Source organism: Ornithodoros turicata, chromosome 1 (assembly GCF_037126465.1).
Source record: "Ornithodoros turicata isolate Travis chromosome 1, ASM3712646v1, whole genome shotgun sequence".
Classification (NCBI taxonomy): Eukaryota; Metazoa; Arthropoda; class Arachnida; order Ixodida; family Argasidae; genus Ornithodoros; species Ornithodoros turicata.
Genome location: NC_088201.1, coordinates 84,940,985 through 84,959,093, shown reverse-complemented (window position 1 = coordinate 84,959,093; position 18,109 = coordinate 84,940,985). Strand labels below are relative to the sequence as shown.

Genomic DNA, 18,109 nt, shown 5'->3' with positions numbered 1-18,109 from the left:
GACGCACCCTGTATAGTTTTCATGGTATAAGTGTCTTGAGCTGTCTTGCTTTCATAGTTTAGAACGAATAATAACGACTAACGCTTCGTTGTCATCAGCTTTGTTAGCTTAACGTCGTCATGAGCTTCCCACAGGACATTGTATCTTTTGCACTTTGTCTTGAACTTTCGTATTTTGTGTTGATTCTACATACTGGAACCCCATAGATGCACCGAAATATCTGGTTCCTCGCAGAAGTAATGGATCACGTCCCTGTGTGCAGGGTGGAGCAAGGGAGTCTGAGTCACGTACTGTTTCTTTCTTCTAATTTTCCCACTGGCCAACCCTATTTCGCTGAGTGCGTCATCTTCAGACCTTGGCCAAAACACCTCTTATCGGCAGAAGAAAAGGCATTTCGTTCTCTTCTTTGGTTGGGGCAGCCATGGAATACGACACACAAACACTTTCTACCCTGTAGTTAACCAGAAAGCGTGTGCACGATTTCGGCTGTCTAGTTACTCCTGTTGCAAACTCTTTTAATATCAGCATAGCAGAGCACATCGTTGACTTCCGGCATGTAGAGAACGGCTACACAGAGTGTAATCTTGGCGGATTACACGTGGCAAACACCACGCCACCTCGATGCAGTGACATTATACATCACTCCCGTTCGATTGCGAAGAGATCGACGTCAAGACGAATCAATTCGAACACAGCATATAGTTTCTACTATAACATAATGACACAAATGGGTGAAGGACGGCACAGCTAAAAGTGCAATGCATCATTGGTCTTTGTCGCAGCCGTTTTCGCATTTGGTCTATTTTGACTGCTTGCCTACTAGCTCATCAACTAGCACTATCAAGTTCCAAATGGAGCATAGTAGTCTAATGGCGCGCTGAGTCGGCATAGAGGTACGCCGAAATCTCTCCACACGGCACACCGTACTTAATGTCCCTCGTGGAAGATAGCGTGTCTAACCCTGCCACCAAGTTACTGGGTTCGAAATCGCAACCTTGGAATGAGCAGGCATCACGCTACCAACTGAGGCGGGTTAGTTCTGACTTTATTGTATCGAGACACATAGAGCTAGTGTTGTTAATATTTCTTTTCCGCTGTAACACTCCGTTCAAAATTTTGTTCACTTCGGCATTCGAAATCGAAAATCTGTCTAAGAGACCACTCAAAATTTCCTGAGAGGTTTGAGAGGGCATTTTAAGATATCTTGAAAGGTCTGTTAGGACCTTTTAGGCACTTCTGAAGGGTCAGAGAAAATCTGAAAGGTGTTTTAGGACCTTTCAGGCAGCCCAGAGGGATCTGAGAGGGCCTTTTAGAGAAACTCTGGAAGGCTTAGAATCATCAGGTAGCCCTGAAGGGTTTGAGGGGACCTTTCAGACAGCTTTGACGGGTCGTACAACACCTCCCAGAGCAACTTGCTACATGTTTTCCGCGCCGCGGGACATGCTACCTCGTCCGCTTTGATTATTCCTCCAAGGTACAGGTGCCGTGCTAACCTTGTATTGCAGTTCCTCCTTGAAGCTATTGCTCATGCAATCCGCGTATTAGTGCACTGCACGTAAGTGGAAGCGTTTGGGACAGTCGCCACGGTACAATCAGTCTGTTTTGAAGCGTTGAAGTGTGAGAACGACGGCCGCGGATCTCAAGTAATTTCCGTTTTGTCTTCGGAATTTTAACTGTTTTTGAGGTATGCAGATGATGCAAGGTAAATTTAGCCAGGTAGCGAAAGCGAGGAAAAAAAAACAAATCTGACCCGGCAACACTGTCGTCTCCGTGACTCGAGCGATCCTGGGTGTTGGTAGCACAGGTACGGTCGTAAAATATTTACGACGCGCGCATGGGTCTTGTATAAACTAATAGTTTATGCATAATTCAAGTATAGGAAAAGCTATCTGTTGCACCACTAGTACACATATACGAAATCATCTGCCACCTGAGTACGTTTCCGTATCCTGCTCCACTGCGCATGTGTAGCAGTACGCTCGTTTGGCCGTGTACCCGTGCATTCTAATGCGGAGTTCGTACACTTTTTGGATTAAACAGGAAGCGACGTTCACATTTCGAAGCTGTAGGCCAAGATTAACACGTGTGAACAGATGAGTGCTATGTACCCCGTGTCGCTGGCCCCGAGGAAAAAAAAGGTTTCGTCATGGCAAGACCGGCTATGATAGCGTGAGTGTTAGCGAATCAACTGTGCACCAACGATGCCATGTTTTTTGCAACGGACCCACTATGACCACTCGTTGAAGAAATACAAACAGCTAATCACTACGTGTACGTGTAAGTCTAGGTTAGAAATGGCCATTAAGTGAAACTTCCTGTTTATTTGTGGTTATCACGTACCCTTCGTCGAAACCTGTGATAACTCTGTGTATTTCGAACCTACACACTGACTTACTGACATTTTGAAATTGTATTTCTTGCAGATGAATCTCGTACGAAGCGACAGGTGGTGAGAACCCAAGGTGGCGAGAACCCAATCTCGCCAGTTAGTTGGCGTCTTATACCCAAAACGCACTGACGCAGGATCCACATCGCGCGCAATCGTGATTAGGCAGCGATTGCGATCGTCCTCAGGTGCGGACAAAGCAAGTCTCGGCGACAGAGATCAACAACGCAGACACATGTCCCGCGTTCGCGAATATGATTACACACTTCAAGGAGGGTTGGCACAGGCGCAGTGGCTTCCTTTCACTTCTTCGTCTTCTCTCTACTCGCACTGCCGGTCCCGGGCTGGCAAGATGGCGGTGATGGCAGCAGCCCGAACGAAGAAAACAACATGGACAAACGCTGAAACAGCCCCACGAATATTCTCCAATTATTATGCTCTATGAAAGAACGTGGCTCACGATATCCAATTACGAACTTCATTTACTTCTAGCAAGCGTTTTTACCACGAAACAATGCCATTCAAAGAGCATGATCCGCGTGAGTCTCTCCTTCCTACTCGGAGAGCACCTACGTCACACGTCTCGCACGTGAGCAGAGCTACATTCCGGTTACTGGAGATGGGGAAGATTTCGGACTCCTAGCCAATGACGGGCCTCGTTGACACAAGCAGCGGCGTGCGGGGAGGACCTGTTGTGGGAACATCCCTTTGACCTCGCGGACCAATACAGCGCTGAAAACGTAGTCCGCACATGAAATGGAGTATTGTGGGCGTACCTTTTGATCTCGCTACCTTGGCATTCACAAGTGTAAATATGTTTAGAATTAACCTCATTTCCCGATATTACAACAAAATCAATGTATAGGCGTTCCGCATTTTGAATGGTTGATGGTGTGCGACGTCAAAATGACGTGTGGCTATTGTCACCAGGGCATCACAGGGCGGGGCATAAGCGTGAAAGAGTTCAGTGAATATTCGGTCGGTTTGTAGCCATTATTTACTTTTTGCGACAAAAATTTTTGGTAAACGTCACTGTAGGAAACAAATCACACAGCATTAGAAAAAGTGCACCTTGCATACCTGTTTATTGCCCCTTTAATGTGAATATATTTAAGTCAGGGATGGGCAGTATTTAAATACATTGGAATTAAAATAATAATTTAAAATATAAATACGTGTATTGATATTTTGTATTTAAATACAGACTCGAAAAATGTATTTATAATTATATTGAAATACAAATTTTCGGGTATTTATTCTTTTAAATACTTTATAAATACTCCTAAATACAGTTATATACTGACTCGTATGTTAAAGTTGCCTCGCATTTGGCCTTTCGGGAAGAAGGGTGAGTTTGGGGTGCAGTTATGCCGTGTTTGCGCTAGCATGCGCATGCGACAAACCATTTTAGAGGCAAGCTTCTCACTGTTGTTGCGGACAACGGTTGTACGAAGCATCCTCGTCAAATTTAATACAAGCATTTGTTCATCGGCACCTGTGGAGAAGCTGTTCTCGTTTGCGAATCTGATTGTATGGCCGAACAGAAGATGCCTAAAACTTGCAGTCTTCGAGAAACTTCCAATATCAAAATCGCCACAATAATCTAACAAATAAATGCTAGTGTTCGTTGCTGATTTGTTATGATCATCGTTATTTTTGTTAGTCCAGATGACATTTTCCTCACAGTATTTATGGTAGTAGTTACAGTATTTAAATACTGTATTTATATTTTGTATTTAAATACTCACGTTGAAAAGTATTTATGGAGAGTATTTAAATACCCCTTTCAACAAAGTATTTTGTATTTATATTTAAATACTGAAAAAATGTATTTATGCCCATCCCTGATTTAAGTAGACATCCTGGTCCAATGTTTTCTTTTACTTTGAAACTCCAGTGAGTATTATGCAAAGCTCTCACCAGACGGCGGCAAATGAAAACCTAAATCAGAGCCGTGTATGCCAAAGGGAGTCTGACCATTAATGGGACCTGCCTATACCTGGAGCTCCACCCACTTTTTGAGCTCTCTGGCCAATCACGAGCCAAAATACAGTTCGCTATTAATCCCAGGCTATCCAAGCTACACTTTACCGTGATTCACTGGGTGCCGACATTTTCGGGAAACTGGATTGGATTGGATTGAATAGGATATTGAGTGTTACCTGAAATTGCAGGGGTTTTGCCAGGTGTACAAGGGCTTTGCAATCTGCTGGCGGCAGATGGTGTTAGTGGTGTTAATCTTTGCGAATCATATCGGGAAGTAAACAGATTTAAAATTTGATATGTTAGGTGGTTAGGGCAGGTTAGGTAGGCCGTTGTTATTACGCTTGTTGAAGTTCCCGATTTCAGGAGATTAGGTATGGGGTGTTGTAATGTTAGAGGATGCCGGAATTCAACTCGGAAGGGAGTCCGTGTCTTCGTTGTGCCCAGGGATCCCCGGCGACGGAAGATATGGCTTCTTAACATGAACCTGCTAGCAGAGTCGTCATCAGGAACGGAACTGAGAATCTGCGAGGCATGCCATATTTCTTTTCTGCACGAAGTGAACCAAATGCGGGTTTCCTGCAGTCCCATTTCTTACATGTTTGCTTTGTATTGCATTGCAAATAAAGAAAGTTAAAGTTGAAATCTAGACAGGATGGAATTTTCATAGCACACAGCTGAAGTGGTCACGGTGTTGTAAAGTCATAGAAAAAGTTTATGGACTTGTTTTTGTAGGGCATATTTGTACTCGGTAAAAGACGAATGAAAGAGGTTTTATGTTTTAACGTTGCCGAAGTGCTCATGCACAAGAGAGCTTTTGATCTCGCGGCTCAGAAAAGTTTGCTGGCTGCATGAAGACTTTCCATCGTGCTTCTCTCGGTGACCAGTCTGGGGCGCAATGTCAGTCAACATTTTTTGTTTCGCTTCTGTATTTTGCGGTACCCTTGCCCTCGTCTCGACCGGTCACTCTCGCTAGCAGACGATTCTCAGCAGCCAAAAAAAGTGTCCCCGCAGTCCCTGCTTGCACGAAACTTTTTGAGTACTACACTCAACGAGTAGTAGCTGTGAAGAACAAGTAGTAACTGGGAACTGGCTGCCTGCGAAATTGCCGCGGCTGCACGGTTTCTTGTGAACTAATTTGCTTAGGAAATAAATTGGCATTTCGTCCAGGAAATATTTTGTCTGTCAGTTCGAGAAGGTAGTATGTTCATAACAAGTGGTAAAAGATCAATCAAGAAGGAAATGTCATCCAGGACATATCTAAACCTGTTTCCTGGCACCGGCAGGCACACGTTGATGAATTCCAGTTTGAGAGCAACAGAGCAGATGCCAAGAGGAAGCTGAAGCAAACAACTATTCCCACTCTGCTCCCTCACTTGGGATCTGACCACGTAAGTACATCCTGCGGGCTGACCAAAATTGAGATATTTGTGTAACTGGGCATAGAAGTTCTAATGATGTTAGCTTTACTTATTGGTCAGATTTTATGAAATCCCTTATCTGATTTTACTGGTAACTCACAAGTTATGAGGTTTTAAAGTAACTATACATCTGAACTTTTATGTAGACGGGTACAAGTCCAGCGAACCGGTAGAGAAATATCAAGGGAGTTGCCTCAGGTCGAGAGACTGTTGAAGAACAGTCCCTGTTCAAAATATCATCGGCTCTCGTGTTGAGACAGCTTCCTTCATGAACTTTTATGTAGGCCTTTGGAGGGCTGATGTCAAGCAGCAAATGAACTGTTGTGTTGCCCTTTTAGATTGACTTCAGCCGCAATAGTGACTGTCTATGTCCACGATTTGTGGTGAGTCACATGATGTATTTCATGACTGGCATCTCCTAGAGCCTTAGAGATGCAAATGTCATGATCTTGACCCCACTTTTCTAAAAGAAAAGATTTACTTTCATTTACTCATCAGTGCACACAAAGGTTCATAGGCACAGTTCTGCCTATGAAAGGATATGACAGGTGTAGGGTTATCTGTTCTTTAATTCACTGTACTGTTGTTAAACTAAGTGCACAACAGTGAACTTCAGTGGTATGATCTGTGAGGTTTGACTTGGTCCTTTGAGATGACCTAGTTCTTCAAAAGACATTTTGAGAATCACCATGTAAAGCCAATACGGCTAGCTCATGCAATAGTTTATGATCTGGTGGCTCCCATATGTGGTATTGTCATGTACATTTGAGCTACATTCTCACTTGGTGTGTAGTGCTTGAAAACTAAGTAAGGAACAAATTAGTCAAAATTCACACATATACTTAATGCTTGTACGAGCTATAGTATATGATGCCCAATAAAATAACCAGCAGGAAACAGCACCTACAGAAAACACAGGGAACATTGCTAATCCCCAAACAGACCCTTGAGAATGAAGTAGTAGGTTGTGCAAGGATACCATGCACACGGTCCAGTGAAGCCTTAAAATGTGCTACTTTTCTCATCAATATGTCTTTGTCCTGTGCAGGACCATGCAACTGCCCCGGTCATTTTGGTTGCAGGAAGCGCAGCACATGACACATGTTATCTAAGCCTGAAGGACGTCACGTTGCATGTATCCGACACAGGGCAAAATTTACTGCATTCTTCATTTTCAGGTGCCACAGAAGAAGCACTCAGTCAGGAACCCAGTGCTCATGCTCAGGTAGGCACACCTTCTGCATAACAGCATACATAGTACGATTATTCCTTGAAAACAAAATAACTTTTATGACTTCAATCTAACTACGTCAGTGGTTTGGCTTCTATTACGATATTGCAAGTGTTCTGGCACTGTTATGAGGCTTTCTCTGTATCCTGTGCTTTGTTGTCTGTAAATGAAAACTTTCTTCAGGAGGCAGTGAGGAGTGATCACACGTATGCCTGCACTCAACCCCACAGAAGACGTCAAAGATGCGGAAATGTAAGTTGCAAGAAGTGTGCAGCTTAAGCAGAGTTTGTAGCAAGCCGAGCAGCCTTCACAATGTAACTGATACAAAATATGTATACCAGTTGTCACATCAGTTCATTTCTGTGCTCATCTTTAACACGACAGAAAACTACTTGTGCCAATTACTGGCATTCCCTTGTAAATATGTTTGAGCATTGCTCTGTGCATGGGCCCACCTTCTTAAGTGGACAAGTTGCTACAGCGGACAGAGTTGGGTTCCTTGTTCATTGCAGCTGCAGGATGTGCAACCAGAGTTGGCACAGGAGCATCTTCGCCAGGACAGCAGAGATCCTGAGTCACAGCAAGGGCCTCCGACAACCACAAACGTGACTAGTGGATCCATTTCAAGCCATTCCAGATTTTCACAAGCATCATGTGATAGAAATCACACATTTGATCTGCCTTTCTCGTTCGTTACAGCTGCAGGATGTGCCACAAGGGACGCCGGAGGGACACCGTTAGTCTGCTGAGATGGCTTTCCCTTCAATGGTACAAGACACATCTGTCCTGTTTTGTATATGAGGATATTCTACTATACCTGTTGCAGGAGGTAGTGACAGAGCAGGACAGCAGAGATCCTGATTCACAGCAAGGGCCTCCGACAAGCACAAACGTGACTACTGGATCCATTTCAAGCCATTCCAGATTTTCACAAGCATCATGTGATAGAAATCACACATTTGATCTGCCTTTCTCGTTCATTACAGCTGAAGTTTGTGCCACAAGGGGCGACAAAGGGACACCGTCAGTGTGCTGAGATGGCTTCCACTTCAATGGTACAAATTTGATCTGTTTTGCAACATAACTCTCAGAGTACCATCTCTTCCTTAGGAGTATCAGTCGACACAGGAAACCTCACTCTTGCTATCACAGCAGCCATCAACAAGCAGCATTGTGAGGTAATAAGTTTCTTGCATGAAAGAGTACAATGCAAGTTGTGCTGCTCAAGCAATCACTTGGTAGGGCCATCTATAGTGTAGGTCCATCAGATGGCTTTTAATGGCTGACTGCCTATGACATTCAGGAACATCATGAGTTGATCTGACGGCAGAAAGGACCACAGGGCCATGAATCCTGTTTCTGGTGTCGTGTAATGCTCTCGGTGCACTGAATAACTACTATTATTTTCACAAGTTTCTGAAAATTGTTATCCAGGAGTACTTTCCGGTACTTTAAGCACAATCATTTTTGTTTTTCCAAGACATTGCATGCATAAACCAATAACATACCAATTGATAGTTGCGTGCAAGGGAAACAAATGTTTGCTGATTGTAGCAAAGCTGCAGCTGAATGTGCTCTCTCCCTTTTTTTCAACTCTTTTGTAACTAACTCTTTTATTTAAAAAAATGGTGGCATATGTATGAATATCCTGTTTCTTTTTTTTTTCTTCTTCTTTCTTCCTTCCTTGCTGCTGTACCCAACTGCAGATATGCAGGAATTTCATTTTAAAGCTCACTATCAAGATGCCTAACGTGCTTCTGCAATTGATCTAGCAGTCTGAGACTAGATGAGTGGGTTATTGCTTTCATGCTATGTTTAGTTTTTCATCTTTTCATCTCACCGAAAATTGATTAAACAAGAATACAGCATTTCATAAAAGTGAGGTCATATTAGTGGAAAACGTTAAACTAGTGCAGTGGAAATATGAGCAACTTAAAAATTTGATATATGTAATGCTATTTTAACCGGTAAAAAACAAAAAAGCACACCATTTTCAGTGCACTTCATGTATCCTCAGGATTCACAACACTGAGTTCCCCACTCCTTGATATCCACAATCTTCATCTATGAGCTCTTTCTTCTTCTTGCATATTGCAGTTTGCTCACCATGTTAATTGCTATTCTCTGACGCTTTGGCTGACAAGAGCCATGTGTGGCCGAGGACACTGTCAAAAGCTACAGAATCACCTTCCTTAATGGCATCAGTGGCTGAACTAGTCAATGTTGGGTGCATATGGGAAAGGAAAAAGAATTGCTCAAGGTTGTCACCTCCCACTTGACAAAATATAGGTCGCACTCAACACGAGGCATACCAGTAGTACAGTTTCTGCTGGACAATTCTTACAAAAATCTCTGTCAGGTGTCCCCTAAACCATCCAATTCACCTATCAGGATAAACGAATGCAGTTGTTGCGCGTCTTCAACAGCGGTTCCTGGAAATGTTTGTCCCGGTCCTGAAACTGAAGCCTCGATAAATGAAGGCAAATTGCATGAACTGAAACATGACCCCACATCTTTTGTCCGATTCGTGCAGGATCCTAATAAGTGAAGCCTGAATAAATCAGTGTTGATTGTAGTACTTGTACGTTCATCAATTGAAAGTTGGGAACGCAATGACATATACACAAGGATATCCCTACACCCACATGGTTTCTGTAGCACCCCACCGAAAGTTCTGATTGCCCTATAGCTTGGCTACATATAGCAGGGGCACAATGAGTGTGTGTGTGGGGGGGGGGGGCAAGAACCCCCCAAAATGCAGGCCGCCGAGTATGTATGACACCATTCCCTATAGTATCACACATTGTTGCCGTGGGGTTGAATGAACATTGCAAATGTTGTCCAATGTTGAGCAACGTTTTGCAACATTTGTTAACATTATTATAATATTACCAAAAGTGGGCCAACGTTTCTGTCCTTTTTGCGATGTTCCTGCAACGTGGCAGCGCACTGTTTCTCCAATGTTGCTAGGGAACAGTGTCTGAACGTTCCTCAGTCACCTTCGAGCAACGTTACTCATCCAAGCTCCTGACTGTACCCTATACTCGCACAATATTTTGCATGACAGTTGTGAAAATGTTACCTCAAACATTTGGCGAACGTGAGTAATGTCCCCTGGATAATTTCTTGCCAACAACACTGCTGGAGAACATTTCCGCAACATTGTGACAGCGTCCCAGCCACATTCCTTCGACACAAATAAAACATGGAGGGAACGTTTGTGTTATGTTACTGCAACATTGAGACAGCGTCACAACCATATGCTGCCAATTCAAATAAAATATGGAGGTAGCAGTTGTGTCATGCTGCTGCAACATTGAGATAAGCATTAATGCCATATTTTTCCAACACAAATACAATATTGAGGCAACATTTGTGTTATGTTTCTGCAATGTAGAGACACCGTTACAGCCACATTTCTCCAACACAAATACAATGTGGAGGCAATATTTTCGTTGTGTTTCTGGAACACTGAGACAGCGTTATAGCCACATTAGTTCAGTGCAAATCCAATATGAAGGCAAAATTTGTCTTATGTTTCTGCAATGTGGAAGACAGCGTTACACCCATATTTCTCCAACACAAATACAATGTGGAGGCAACATTTGGATTGCATTTTTGCAACATTTAGACAGCGTTACAGCGATGCTTCTTGGAAAAGAAATACAACGTTTCAGGCAACATATCTGTAATGTGTCCAGATTTTGTGAGGGGGTTCTCGTGCATTCCTCTCAGTTAATATCCCATGTAGTGCAAGCCTGACTTAAAAACATGGTACTTGACAGGAAGGGATGTCAGGAATGTTGTTGGGTATACTTGACTCATTATAGATACATGGGTTCATTGCAAGTATGCATCATCGTCACTGTTACACATGTTTTACGCCTCACTACACCTAATGAGTGTACACCAACAGTTACTGTTTCAGTATATGCTCCATCCAGTGGGACACCCAAGCGGTTTCCCCATCAGAGTCCACCTCCATAGGTAGCGCTCCTGCTTGATGACAATACGGGTCCCCACAACCCCAGTCAGGAGGGGTTTGTACAGAACTTATGTACGCACACATTGAAAAATGTGTACATACGGTGCAGCAATGTTGTAGTGTTGTGTACACATTGCTCAAGTGTTAGACTGTTGCAAATGAAGTTAAAGTCGTGGGCGTTAGGAATATTGGGAAACTTCGCAGTATGACATTGATGAAATGTTGCTATACCATTCGGTGCAACGGTGTGTTCAACAAATGTGGATGTAACGCATTAGAATGTTGTGGGACATTACATAACCGCTGCCTAAATGTTGTATAGTGTTAAAGAAATACGGCTGCAACACTGTCACAATGTAGCAAAAACATTACCCAAATATTGCCACAATATTTTGTGTGCGTTGAAGAATATTGATGTCACGGTGTCACAATATTGTAGAAACATGATGGAAATGTTGCCTCAATATTGTATTTGTGTTGGGGAAATATGGCTCTAGTGCTGTCACAATCTTGCAGAAATGTTTTCCGGCAACGTTGCTGCAACAAATTTTCAAGAGGACATTAGCCACGTTTCTCCAACGTTTGAGTAAAACATTATCATAACGTTCCGGCAACAAATTGCGCTACTAGGGTTTCTTAATTCATGGTGCCCTGGGTGGATTTGCTGAAGTGCTCACGACTGGCTGGCGATAATCATTTCACCTCGTAAATACAGGAGCGTAAAGCGATAGATTTTTTTGCTCCACCTCCTTATTTTTTTTTAATTCCGTGTTAGCGCCGCGAAGCAACTGTGGCTATGAGCGGCGTATAGACGTGGACAGATGAAGAGAGGACAGCAGGAAGGAGTGGGGGACAGGGGGGTTAGTATGCGTCCTGGGCCGACTTCAAGGGGAACTGTGCCGACATTCGTCTAGAAAGTCTTCGGAAAACCCAGGGAAAACCTCAGACAGCACAGCCGGTGACAGGATTCAAACCCGTGCCACCTCCCAGTCTCGGCGTGGAAAGCGATCACTCTAACCACTATGCCACGGGAGCTGGTGCTCCACCTCCTTAAAAAAAAGTTCTTGCTATACCCCTGTCATGGAGGATGGTCCACCAACCATGATAGAAATGCATAGTAAATAACGTAGGCAGTGGAGAGACAGCGGTTTTGTTATTTCTTTATGCCAGGAACATTCCCTGCAGAAACAAGTCTCTTGACCGCGTGTCTTTCCGTTGCCATGTGTCCATAAACATACCCCCCGAAGCTCAATACCCCCCCCCCCCTACTGAGGTCGATTTCTGGATATATTACTCCACACACACACACACACACACACACACACGCGCGCGCACGCGCACGCGCACGCACACACACACACACACACACACACACACACACACACACACACACAGTGACGCTGCATTAAAGGGACACAATTACTTTGGTTTGTAATCTCTTTGTCCAAAAAATGATCCTGCTACTTTTTCACACAGTGTTCCCTGGACTGACAGTTCAAAGTTATTTCATTTAACAATGACCTAATTTCACTCTAATGGGATATGGCTTTGTAACAGCAAGATTATGTACCTTCTTATAGCTTTTTTAATAGCGTCTTAAAGATTTTTAATGTGATTTTAGGATAAAACAGATAAAATGCAAAACGTCCGTGTTTCTTACATCAGGTATGTGGTTATATACACTGTCCATGCAGGAATCTTCCAAAGAGAAGAGGTATTTGATACATAATGTTAGTTATGCAACAGATTGGTTATGATGTGAGCGGGACTCCAAGGCTGACGAGGGAAATTTCGGACCCTGGGGATGACTCTGGATGAGTCCTGCCCGGACCCCTCTCCTCCTGTTTCCTGGTGCTAGCAACTGTCAGGCCTTGGGTCAGGCAGGCCCCTGAAGAGCCCCGGGGCTTTATCCCCATCTTCCCTCCTCCCTCGGTTGCCTTGTGGGTTGCATATTTGCAACAGTCCTGCTTTCAGGGAATGTTGTGTTGTGTAGAAAAGTGTAGTGACTATATTCCTTGTCCACTGGTTTTCTTTACACACAGGCTTCCACTTCTGGAGAAAGAATCAAACTTTTAAGGCGCATAGCACACCTGGAGAAGACTGCACGACAGTCAAGGCGAAGATATCGAGCTCTGTCTGCCTCTAAAGCACGTCTTGAAATAGGTCTGCAGGCCGTGTTTAGGAAAGATCAGCTTGCTGCCCTTTCGCGACCAAGCAATCGTGGATGCAAGTGGTCTGAAGCCACCGTAAAAGCAGGGCTGCAGCTCCATTTTTCCTGTGGGACTACTGGTTATGAAAACTTCCTCGACCAGAAGCTCCCGTTCCCGTCGGCCGGAACATTGAGACGTAGGGTGCAAGGTAAGGTTACTCAAAGTGTTTGTTTACTGAGAATGTATTAGCAATGACATGGCAGAAGTAATATGGTTGTAGGATGATGTTCCACAATATCTCCAAATTTTGTATTGCAAGTTGTTATTGAAGTAATAACACGTAAATTTGAGAGCACTTTTATTTCGAACCAGTGTGCTATTGCACTCATTATGTGAATTTTCAGCCTATCTAATAATAGCATGAGATATTGCATAACATAACTACCACCAGCAACAGCTGGGGGGGGGGGGGTGTTTGCGTGGTGAATGTATATAATAGTGGACTTTGTCGGGTTGCTTTACTTGAGAAGCATCCTTGTTGACATCGCCTCCTGTTGTGTACGAGTTCCAAATCAGTACATTGTCTTTTGGACTGTGGTTCACCTCACACATAATTGGTCCTTAATCATCATGACTTGTAAGCAAATGAAGTCCTTCATAACTGGTGGAGAGCCCTTGTACATTTTCTTGTGTAACTCTTGTAATATACACAATAAACTAAAAGGTTGTGTAATCAAGGGCCTGTGGCTCTGCTAGGTGTGAGTACATAGCAGATGCTTACATATCTCTTTTTTGGACTAGTGCCCCTTGTACTACTCAAGTTCAAATTGCATGCATTAGAGCATGTATAGTGTGTTGGCATAACTTTAGAAATGCATATCCCATCATAGGAATCAAGTTCCAGCCGGGACAGATCGATGAGGTGTTCCAGCTTCTCCAGACGAAAGTGCGTGGCCTTACTGAACAAGAGCGATGCTGCCTGCTGATGATAGACGAGATGGCTATTCAGCAGAGACTTGAATATGACCCGTCAGCCAGCTCCACAAGGGGTTATACTACTCTTCCTGTTCCTGGTATCGAGGGCAAGGTTCCAGCTACACATGGCCTTGTATTTATGGTGTGTGGGATTTCGACAAGATGGAAACAGGTTGTTGCCTATCACTACACAGGTATAGTATAAAGATTTTTTAGTCTTCATAAATGTAAGGTGCATCGCACATATTACCTAGCCTATACATGCACATACAGGTGTTTATTTTTATCCTTTACCAAATTGTTATAAAAAAAACCTATGAGAGAGCAACACAGATGTCGTTTTTGCACTTCTGTTCTATTCTGACCTCATACATTAATGCATAATTGTTACAGATTAATAATCATACACAAATGCTACATCAAGTTCCTTTGAAAAGCCTTTCGACACTGAATGACAACCTTTCAACACTGTGTGAAGGCGTTTCGGAAAGACATGTTCGCCCCAAGGGCTTTGTAATGCACTGAGGGCATATGAGAAATTTCCTATTTTTAGTATGAATGCTGTACGTCTGTCATTTGAAACAAACTAATTTCGAAATGCTTTATTACAACGAGCTATCACAGTGCATCTTTTTGGAATGTGTTTCATTTTTACTTTCGTGCCTACCCTAATAGTAAAGGAACTTCATTCATACTTTCTACAGGCACTTCCTTCAGTGGTGTGGATGCTGGCTAGTTTACAGCTTTGGTTATTGAAAGATGCTTCAACATTGGCCTAAATGTTTTAGCGATCACCACGGACATGGCGCCACGGAATAGGTCCAAGTGGAATTTTTTTTGGCGTTGTGGCAGGAAAGCACAGCCGCGTTGCCAACTGTGCTAAGCATACATCATTTGGCGAGAACACCATCAGAATGCTCGCAGATGTACCCCATATTGTGAAAATTTTGTGTGCGCATCTTGTCTGTGGCCAAGATATCATCCTCGACCCTCTGGATGTAGTTTACAACGACTTGCCTCTCAACATTGTTTCCATTGAGCCCATTCAAAGACTAGCGCAGTACCAAGCTAGCCATACGTTCAAGCTTGCCCTAACTTGAAGCCTGAGGTCTTGGACCCTAATCGTTTTCACAAAATCAAGGTATCTAACTCGATGTTTGTCCTCAGCCACTCTACAGCGACCGCACTCCGAACTATGGTCACAGAGCATGGATGGAAAGAAAATGTGCTGGTAACCGCGTGGTTTATTGAACAGGTAAACCACTGGTTCGACATCATATGCAGACGACACCCAACCATGGCTCTGAGTCTACATAATCCAGTGCGGCACGAGGAAGCTGTAACGTCACTGCAGACCTTTATGGACATGTTTTCCCGAGTGAAAATAGGGAATGGCTACTTCAAGCCATGCCAAGCAGGTGTGCTCCTCTCTACAACATCAATTCTTCAGTTTCAACAACACCTTCTCGAGGACCACATGAGATGGTGCTGACAGCAAGATTCACACAAGATAGCCTGGACAATTTCTTTTCAACTGTCCGCTTGAGAAACCCCGTTCCTACACCGCTGGAGTTCAAAATAGCCCTGAAAATTATAAGTGTCAGCCAGTACCTCAAGGTCGTTACAACTGGTTCGTATGATGTGGATGATGGGGCATACTTCTTGGCAGACTTCAACACCACACTCGATACTGACAACACTAAACCTGATGTGGACGTTGATAACACGACATATGGAAGACCTATGCTAAATGCAACAGCAGAGAGTACATTCTACTACTATGCAGGATATATTGTGTCACGAGTTGTAAAAAACAAGAAGGTTTTTGACACCTGCAACAATGCTGTTATTAATAAGGAAAGAGCACTGCCAGGCCCTCAGGACTTCACATTAGCAAAGTCCTGCAGAACTGACTCACTGATATGTCCATCTGCTGCTGTTCACGAACTTCTCCTGAAGTGTGAAAGCTGCTTTCGGAGTAATATCCAACCAGTGCATGGACAAAGACAACATACTTTCTGTTCTAAACAGTAACATGTGTTCTGCCACTGAGGACATTGATATCCCGCAATGCCACAGGGTTAAGGGCAACGTAATTAAGCGTTTTTGTCAAGCAACATCTGCAACTTCATCTTTCAGAACTCAGCGAAACAGTGTGTGTGTGTGTGCAGAGAACGGACATGGGCAGCATGAGCATGTGTGCTTCAAGGCGTCACTAGTGGCTGCATGTTTACATGCACGATTGCTGTGCACATCTCTGTATGCAGTGGACATGCTTTGTTGTATGCGATCTGCTCTGGGACCTAGTGTAGATGTCGGACGCAGATTTATGTGCGCACTCTACTATGTGCATCAGCCTTGACAATTGCCACGTTTGTCTGCCAGACTTGCTCTGTGTCTTTTTACAGTAGTGGACACATTTTTGTGTGTGTGCGATCTACAGTTTCATTTCATGTGTGCAAATGCCATTTATTCACGTGAGTATTAACCATGCTCCAAAACTAGGTACCGTGAATGTTTGTGGTAGTGGAGTTTGTTTTCAGATTATTTGACGTTGTCAGGATCTTCCAGCTACACCAGTCGGACGTTTCCACGTTATGAAACTCATGTGGTCCTTTCGAACTACAGTGCATAGTGTGGTGCTTCTGAACTACCTACCCCCTTTATGTATCTCTACCTTGTCGTGGTAAGGGTGCTTGTGTACCTCAGTCATGCTACAGGCCAAGCTATATATGCACGGCCCATAGGAGAGAGGTCAGACAAAAAGAGATACACAAATGATCACATTTCAGACAACATATGACGTGCGTGATATATTGAGGTATAACAAGGAATACATTATTGTTTTTCAGCAGTTCCAAGCATGTTAGTTAGGACCACATAAAAAGCAAAGGTTGAAAAGAATGAAACATTTTGTGTGCACAGAAAGAGAAGCTGTTCCTTGCTTTGTTAAATACTTGCAGCATATGGCACCGATATGATTGCACTCTGTTTGTGTAAGCTTTCCTTGCACGCACTTTATTTTCTTACGATGAGTTCAACTCAGGTTCTGGTAAGTCTTAATTCTGGTAAGTCTTGTTTTGCAAAATACATGCATTGGGCCATGTAAGCAGAATATCAATACTGTGCAATACTGCACAAATTGTATATAGGCACTAAGTCGCAGCAAAACTCAGACGAGTAAACCTGTTGTGACAAGTATCTGTGTAAGTAATCTGTGCCAGGTACAACTGAGCTATGATGGGATACAAGACATTTTAGGTAAGCGCCATGTATAGCGATATGGTAGTTCCATGTGTTGTGCAGCTGTAAGCTGAGTGAAAGGACGGTTAGGTAGCAAGTGAGCTGGCGATAAGTATCCATGATAGTAAAAACCCGGAGACAAGGTACAAGGAGGGTCCTTCTTTGTCCATTCTCTAGGGGTTTTGCTATAATGTAGGCTGAGTATCTCAATCGGCTATCATTATGGAACACTTGATTTGCTTTGTTACTCAGCCACCATGTTCTACCATGCAGCCTTGAGGACACAAAGTAGTTAGAGGTAGTTAGCCTTTGCCTTTAGAAATTCAACCAACAGTAAAAGAGCCATCTAGCATCTACTGACCGATAGTTCAAATTCGCTGAATTGACAATTATTCTTACTGCAAACTGAATGTTATTTCCAATCGTCCTATGGGTGAAACGACGCACCGCATCACTTACGAATTTTAGCTCGAGACCCATACCAATCTGATATGTCTAAGAGTACGTATAGTTTTACAGGAAATTCCGTCTTCTGAATTTGTATTTCAATCTCTCCGTAGCGGAACAAATAATTCAGTTGGTGTGTTCCTTTCGATCGAAATCAACACTGCGGTGCATCACCATTTGCGGGACATTGAACATTTTTTACGTTCTTCTCTGACAGACGTCACAAAAACTACCGGTTACACTTTCCTTTCGTTACAGCTTCACCTCTGTTTAGCCTTCGCAATAGAA

At 43.4% G+C, this 18,109-nt stretch overlaps 1 protein-coding gene and 1 long non-coding RNA gene across 2 annotated transcripts in view; one reads left to right on the top strand and one right to left on the bottom strand.

Moving 5' to 3' along the window:
• LOC135378441 (G-protein coupled receptor dmsr-1-like) overlaps positions 1-18,109 on the bottom strand; it is a 455,353-nt gene that overhangs the window by 235,448 nt on the left and 201,796 nt on the right. The window lies entirely within an intron of this gene.
• LOC135401732 (uncharacterized) lies at positions 7,613-8,200 on the top strand. Its single transcript, XR_010424895.1, has 5 exons — positions 7,613-7,626; positions 7,721-7,789; positions 7,848-7,913; positions 8,008-8,076; positions 8,132-8,200. It is a non-coding gene; the product is annotated as an uncharacterized LOC135401732 (long non-coding RNA).